This window comes from Coturnix japonica, chromosome 4, assembly GCF_001577835.2.
Source record: "Coturnix japonica isolate 7356 chromosome 4, Coturnix japonica 2.1, whole genome shotgun sequence".
NCBI lineage: Eukaryota > Metazoa > Chordata > Aves > Galliformes > Phasianidae > Coturnix > Coturnix japonica.
Window position 1 is genome coordinate 53,938,535 of NC_029519.1, and position 7,323 is coordinate 53,945,857.

Below are 7,323 nucleotides of genomic sequence, written 5' to 3' on the forward strand. Positions count from 1 at the left end.
TATGAATTAAATCTCACTTTAGGAACACTGGCTCAACCCCCCCAGCTCACCTCCCTCCAGCTGCTAGCCATAGAGTAGCACTTCTTATGCTTTCAGCCAAAGTCTTTCAGGTTGCTTCTTTTGCTTACATTTATTCCTTCTGCGATCCCAAATAATTCAACATGGAGCTAGACTGAAACATAGCTTCAGCTCTGATGTAACATCATGGACTGATTGGCGCTTGGGCATCAGAATGAGTTTATACTAAATAGATGGTACCTAACTGGCCTGCGCGATGAGATTACTCCTTCGCTCAATGAGGGGCATGCAATAGCAGCAGGCCTGACCTGAGACTCTGCATGATAAGGGTGGCCACGCCCTCCCAATGAAAATGCCAGGGGAGCTCTTTTAAGAACAGGATCGAAAAGCATATAAAAAATAAATGCCAGCGCAGATGCGTAAGACTTGATGAGTGTCAGGCGAAAAGCGCTTCTTCACCAGCAAGTAGTCACACATGGAACAGTCACCCAGAGCGTGGTTGGCTCTCACAGCGTAAAGCTCTGCTGGTGCTAGCTTCAAGAAGCATTTAAGACTGGGGTTACTCAGACTAGAGATCTTTCAGAATTTAGCGGTGCATGCGCCCCGACCGATGTTGAAAGACAGGAGGTGCGATTCAATGATTCTTAATTGCTGGAGTTCTCTTCTAGCTTTGCGATATACTCTGTGGCTTATTTGGATTTTAGAGAACAGAGCTTGACACTGTGGATCCCCTATAGCACTGACTCATGGAAATTGCGGGTAAGGTAGACAATTATATTCTCTGCACACTAAACTTAGCGAAGATCTGAGCTTCAGATGCTACCCATGATTCCCAATGCACCAACATCTAAGAAATACTACCGAAAAAAATATCCCACAGCCAGAAGGGGAACAAAATGAAAGTGAGAATAGTAAGAAACAAACATGCAAAACAACATACAAAAATAAGAAACACATGACTTTTTTACTCTGACACGCACATTCATGTGCTCGTTTGGAGGTAGCAAACCTCTATCTCCTTCAACGAGAGAGTGATTTGCCCGCGCCTGCCCAGCGCAACTGCCAGCTCTTGCATCGTGCAGTAACACTGCGGGTGAGAATGGAAGCGGTTGGCGCATGTTTCGTAGAGAAGGCAATGCACCTCTGAGCAAAGCAGGTAACTGCATAAAATAGAAGTAACTGTATGGTCTGTTTTTTGTATGTCAACTCTGTTCCAATAGCTCAGCTCCATAGGAAGTTATCTAAACGCACTAACTCTAGCCGCTGGCCTGTGCTCTTCAATGACCAGTCAGCATCCTGTTTCTTTTAATGCATCCTGCTCGTCTCAACCTATTGCAAGCTGATCTCCAGTAGGCGAGCGAGTAGGACCGAGGCACTTCTAGGCAAGGATACTGAAGCTGTTTCACAGCGCAATCAATAGCGGAGAAGGTGAGTTGTGAGAGCAGAAAGCTAGTCTGGCAATCATGCAGGCATTCAATAGCAAAATGACGCCCTACTCAGTTTCCAGATGAGGAGTAATATGATAAGCTGTGACCGAAGCCCCCCCTTCCCATGCCTGGCCTAAGCTACTGCCCCTTCACAAGAGATACTGATGTTTCGTGCAGCCTATATGGAACGCAGCACGGCCTTGTGTAACTCGAGAGGTTGATGTGAAGAAGCAGGCGTAAGTCAGAGGAAAGTGGATGGTCTGGACAGACTCATGCTGTGTGCTGGAATGAGCCATATCCCAGAGGTTTATCTCAGTGGGTCGTGGGGGGAAGTGCAAAGAAGCTAGCAATGGCTACCCCTTGACTGTTTCCAGAGTGGCCATTGTAGAGTCATGATAGAGGAAGCTGGTGTCAGCAGTGGCAGAGCGATGGAGGCTTGGTGCCGTCGCTGTCCGTTCCGGACCGTGATCTTGCGGGGCGAAGCCTCTGCGAGGTAGCAAGGCTGTTGCACCCGTCATGCTGCCTGCAGGTGTATGGCAGGAGGCCCATGCCCTCTTGGGAGTCCTGGAGGCCTGACATCTGCCCAAGGTGCAGAGGAAAGCTTCAGAATGAGCATAGTGGGCGAGAGGTGGATTTCTTCCCTGCGCAGGGCATACGGGGACCTGTTTTAACCGGGGCCGGCTGAGCAGTCTTTAGTGGAGGGGAGGAGTGGCGTTTATGCAGCAGTTGGAGGTGGTACCGTGATGGTTTCCTCGCTTCCTTAGACACCACTTGTCATGCCACGGGAAACTTTTGGCCTAGCCGACTGCCCAGTTGGAACTCTCAGTATTTGTGTGAAAGGTCATAATTAATAATTACAATCGTTAAATAGCATATACTCTGTCTAAAACATTGCATTACGATGTTTTTGAAGTCAGCAGTGGGAGATTGGTGTCTTAGCCATTGGAAAAAAGGCACCCCCAAAGCCCAACTTGCAAGGTCATAGTTGAGCACTCTCTAGCTTCCCCAGACCATGGGATGCATTGCTTAGATGTCCTTTTAAATCTTCAGGCTGAGCCTGTTCCCCTGGCGGCTCTGTAGGCCTCTGTATAGTGCTGACTGTTGGTTATCAGCCCTTGTGCAAGTACAAGCTGCGGCAGCCTGTTCTCCTAGCCCTGCCCTGCGTTCAAACCTAACATCTGCTGCGTCCGTGAGATCAAGTTCTGCCCACCTGCTGTTCGTAGGTCGTTCTCAAACCTGTGGGCTCTTAGCCGTATTAGGACAGCTAAAATGGATTCTGGCTTGCTCTTGAACAGGAAGATTTGAAGAAGTTTTTTTTGTAACGTTTTTTCCCGTATTCTTTGTTTTAGTTTGGGTTCTGCAATTTGTTTTTTTGACCCTTCACCCTGAAAGACTGCTGTATATTCCATAAAATACATGCAATAGAAGAATACCTCAAGACGGGACATGTGATCTGGACACATGTCTTGAACAATGTCTCTCCTCTGGCCCTTCTATCCCCACTAGCCCTTGCGTTTTATCAAACCATTTTGTGAGTTCATCTGAGATTCATGATTTAGCATGCCCGTCATGCTGTTAGAGAAAAGCTGCTTTTAGCTTCCACAGAAACGTTTTAGGTGCCACCGAGAGCTGAGACAATATTCCACTCTTGTTTTCTACGAATCCACATTTATTGGAGACGGGATCAGTTACTGCAGACAGCAATCAGATGTTGAATGAATGTTCAAGTGGGCTATGACAGACTGTGTCTAGCAAGTGACATGGCATCGTGAATGAAACACCGTGCGTGCCATCCTGGCAGAGAGCAGGAAAGATGTGGAGGGGGGGGGGGGGTGGGGACAGCAGTTGTGGCGGCTCTCTGTCCTTTGGAGTCTGGAAGACAGATCACAGCATTCAAGCCAGATGGGTATGGGTGGATCGAGGCTGGCTCGCATGTGTAATAGTGCAAAAGTGTAGTCTGCTGATGGTGTTTGGTTGTGAAAGTGTGCAAAGCATGTTGCAGGGTCAGACACCATCAGCACCTATTGTTTTCACAGCTCACTCTCTCCAGGAAGAGTTTGTAGCAGCCTTATTATTATATAGATACTGCTTTTCTCAGCGAGAGATGGGCGCAGGAGCGCTGTCAGAAGCCAGCACAGCTTGACGAGGATCTTGGTGCTTCTGTCTGTACTACTGCATGAAAGGCAATGGGGATGGGAACGGGCCACACAGGGGCGCATCTGAATATGCTGGTATCTGTGTTGCCTGCCATTCAGACTGCCCTGATCGCGCATACCTTCAGAAAGAGCAGCCACAGTGCCGCGATGCTGAGAGCCAGGGAAAAATGGAGGCATGGCAGTTACTAAGTGCCGTGCCCTTACTGGAACTGCATGTTATGGACATGATTGACAGATGTGATGCCCACCTTCAAGTTGACTGCTGCATTCATTTCGTGCCTAGTCAGAATCAGGATCTCACCTTTTTGCCTTTGCACCGCGTGTGAGGCATATTCGCAATCCCTCGTTGCATAATGAGCTAAACGTCAGCCGTGTGTTGCAATCAGCAAAGTCGGAGTTATAATTTCTTCATCAAGTAGCCTTGGTCAAACTAATTTGGAGGACGAGAGTCTCTACATTTTCCATCCTGGAAATGGGGAGAAGAAATGCATGCAGTGGGAATAAACTGGAAAAATGCATGTTTCTGGTAAGAGACCCTGGGCGAGTTGGTTGTGAGCTGTTTTAAAGTGGCTGTCAGCAAGCTTGGATAAATCATCTGCCATCAGATTTATTATTGCTATATACACATTGCCTGTTCCTTACATGTACCTTTCAAACACTCAGAATGTTCTTATGATTCCATTCTTCTGTGTGGAATACTATTTCATGATGTGGAATTTCCACTTAGACTTTCTTTTTTCGCTGTGTGCGCCTTTTAACATCCTGCAGCCTCAAGAAATGTCTTTTCATGAGGTTCGCTGTCCAACCTTGAAATCCTTCATAATAATTATTTAAGATGGGCATAGTGGGATAACAGTACTAGTAGAGTTTCTTTTTGCGCGATTGGATACTGGATAGATGCATTGACTGATGCAAAACCATTTAAATGAAATTGTCATTATCAATTGAATAAGCATTATGTGTGTGTTCCTGGATGGGTTATTTTTATTCCAGCCTGAATTTGGGGAGTTCCATGAAGTGGAGAAAATTAAAATGACTAAAATTGCTTTCCCGGCTTCCTACCTCCAATCAGAGAACCTTTACAAGTGCTCGTCCCCACTTGAGCTTAGAAGGAATAGGCAATCAATGGACGAGCTGACTTGCAACAGCAGTCAGGCGTTACTCCAACAACACACAGACGCCAGTGTTCAGTTATTTGCCAAGAGTGTCCAGTTCATGGCAGCGCAATTCTGGCGTGCGACAGCCAGAGCAACAGCAGCATGAATTATGCAGTTCATAATATGCCATATTAGTACCTTTGCCGGTTTGGTGACTCCCTAGTGTAACCTAATAACAGAGGCTGTTTTCTACACCAGCACTTTGGGTAAGCGCTATTGTACTTATGCTCTCGCTACCTCCGGGTCATAAAACATTTCGGCCCAAGCAGAATGCGCCTAGAAGCTGCAGTCAAGCACGCAAAGGCATACATCTGTTGCTGTGATGCGAATTCAGTCTGATGTGATTCTGCGTGCTTAGCGAGTTATGTTGGCTAGAAAATAGGTCTACGTTACCAGAATTCAACTCGGTATCTGCCTGAAGACAAACAATTATGTCTTCCGAACAACTTCAAAGCGAGTAGTCCACATACCTCATGATCCGCGTCATCTCGCGTGAGCTATCCTGCTGGAATGGCTTCTTTGATAGTCTTATTAGGGTTGATTGCACTCGCGTGTGCTCCCTTATACTCTTTAAGTCGCCTTGGCAAATCTTTCCTTGGTGATATTCGATGCAATGAAAATGTCGCGACGCTTCCACTGTCCTTGAAAGGCCATGACAACGGAAATATGGACCAATCATCCTCCAGGCATAAGACTCACTAGGTGGCCGAGCCGCGTGATATTTACATGCCATGACATAGGGCGCTGGCGTGGTCTCCTGTGTGCATGTAGGAGAAGTTAATCTGTTGCTTTTTTGAGAATGCTGAAAATGTATTGTGATGTTGGCGCCTGTGACTATTCAATATTCCCAGGACACGTCATGAATTACCAACCCTGTGGCGGGTGTTGATGGCAGCCCCGTATCCTGTGGGAAAACACAGGCAGCACACAGACTTTGTCCAGAGGTGCAGCAGCATCTATCTTGGCCAGGGTGCACTCAGGCACAACAGTGTATTCTGCAAAGGTGCTGTTCCAGAGGTAGTGGTGGATCTGTTTCCCTTTGCAAGTGAACCTGCTGGTTTCTTGTCAGAGTAGCAGGAATTTTGTGGTTCAATTGAAGCTGTTGGAAGTCAACGTGTCATGTGTTGCTTCAGGTAATACGGTGTTGATATCAGAATGTGTACACTGAGCGTTGATTTTGTGGGTTAAAAGGGTGGGAAAGAAATATCACTGTGATTTCAAGGCAGAGTAGTTTGGAGTCGCGGATTCTTTGGCAGAAGAGAATGCATTCTCCACACTGCCTAGGATTCCAAAGGGATGACTTTATCTCCTGGAATAAAGCAGATCAGTGTTTTAAGTGCCCTCTTAAGTTCAGCTATCCTGTTGGCGTAACTCAGATGATGCTATTCATGATACTAGCAACCTGCTTGTTTGAACTTCACTAGCTTTCTCCTTTGTCCACAGAAACCTGTTCAGGAGCCTTGGCCTCAAGCACTTTGTGGGTATGTTGGTTGAGGAAAGTGTGTTACAGTGTCAGACAAACTAGGCTAGTGCGCCAGAGGACATTCTGAATTCTGTGCAGGTCTCTTACAGTACTTTTGGAGCTGGAGTCCTGGTTGCATGTGCTCTCGGTATTACCTGGTCTTCACAGAGGTCACTCATTTATCACTCCTTCTCCAATGCTCTCCACTATCCCAGCTCCTTCATGGCCTAGGATGACTGGAAATTCTACACCCGCAAAGGTACCTCCTAGAACATGTTCGTCTGTGTGACAGATCCCCGAGGCCACGATCTGTTGAAGTGGAGAGACTGGATGAGCTGATGAAACAACAGGCTTTCAAAAGACCAAGCTGGTGCAGCATTTTTTGCGGGTGCCACCGAAGTTGGTGCTACCGCCTCATGCTGGTGTCTCTGTGCTCAAGCCAGACACAAGTCCTCAGCTCATGCTGAATGCTTTGTATGGCTTTCCTCTGTGCATTGCTGCAGGGCTATGGAGGTTTTTTGCTGGCATGTCTCTGGCTTTTGTGAATGGGTATTCCCAAGTGACTGTCAGACACGTTGTGTTGTAATTTTGAGGAGTGCAAAGTGCTACACCATGCAGTTGTTATTTGATATTTGAGTGGAGACTGTTCTTTTCTGTTTACCTGAATATCATTGGTGCCAAAAGCTGGGGAGAGGTCTGTGGCACGTAGGGCACTGAATGGTTACTGGTAACTTACAGCGGTCCACCCTCTCAGAGCATTGCTGTACATATCTGTGTGCTTCTATCCACAAGCTGGCACATCCAAAAAATTGTTTGCAATTAATCCAAATATTAATCTTTTTCCTAATAAATAAATAAGTGCAGCTCTCGTTAGTGCTGTGATATCTGCGGTGATGATCAAGGGACAGCATGGGTTGCACCACTCACTGGATTTTGTAGTGTGGAAGTTGCTGTATTTTATCCCAGTGCTCATAGTGTAACATAGCTGTCATACATGGGAGCCTGGTAAGAATGGGACTTTGCTGACATGTTTATTGTCAGTGGTAATTGGTTCTCAGGTGGCAAAACTGCACAGTTTCATTCCTATAGTTCTTTCTGGTTAT

The 7,323-nt window shown here is 46.6% G+C and overlaps 1 pseudogene; it reads right to left on the reverse strand.

Moving 5' to 3' along the window:
- LOC107313628 overlaps nucleotides 1-7,323 on the reverse strand; it is a 15,452-nt pseudogene that overhangs the window by 1,144 nt on the left and 6,985 nt on the right.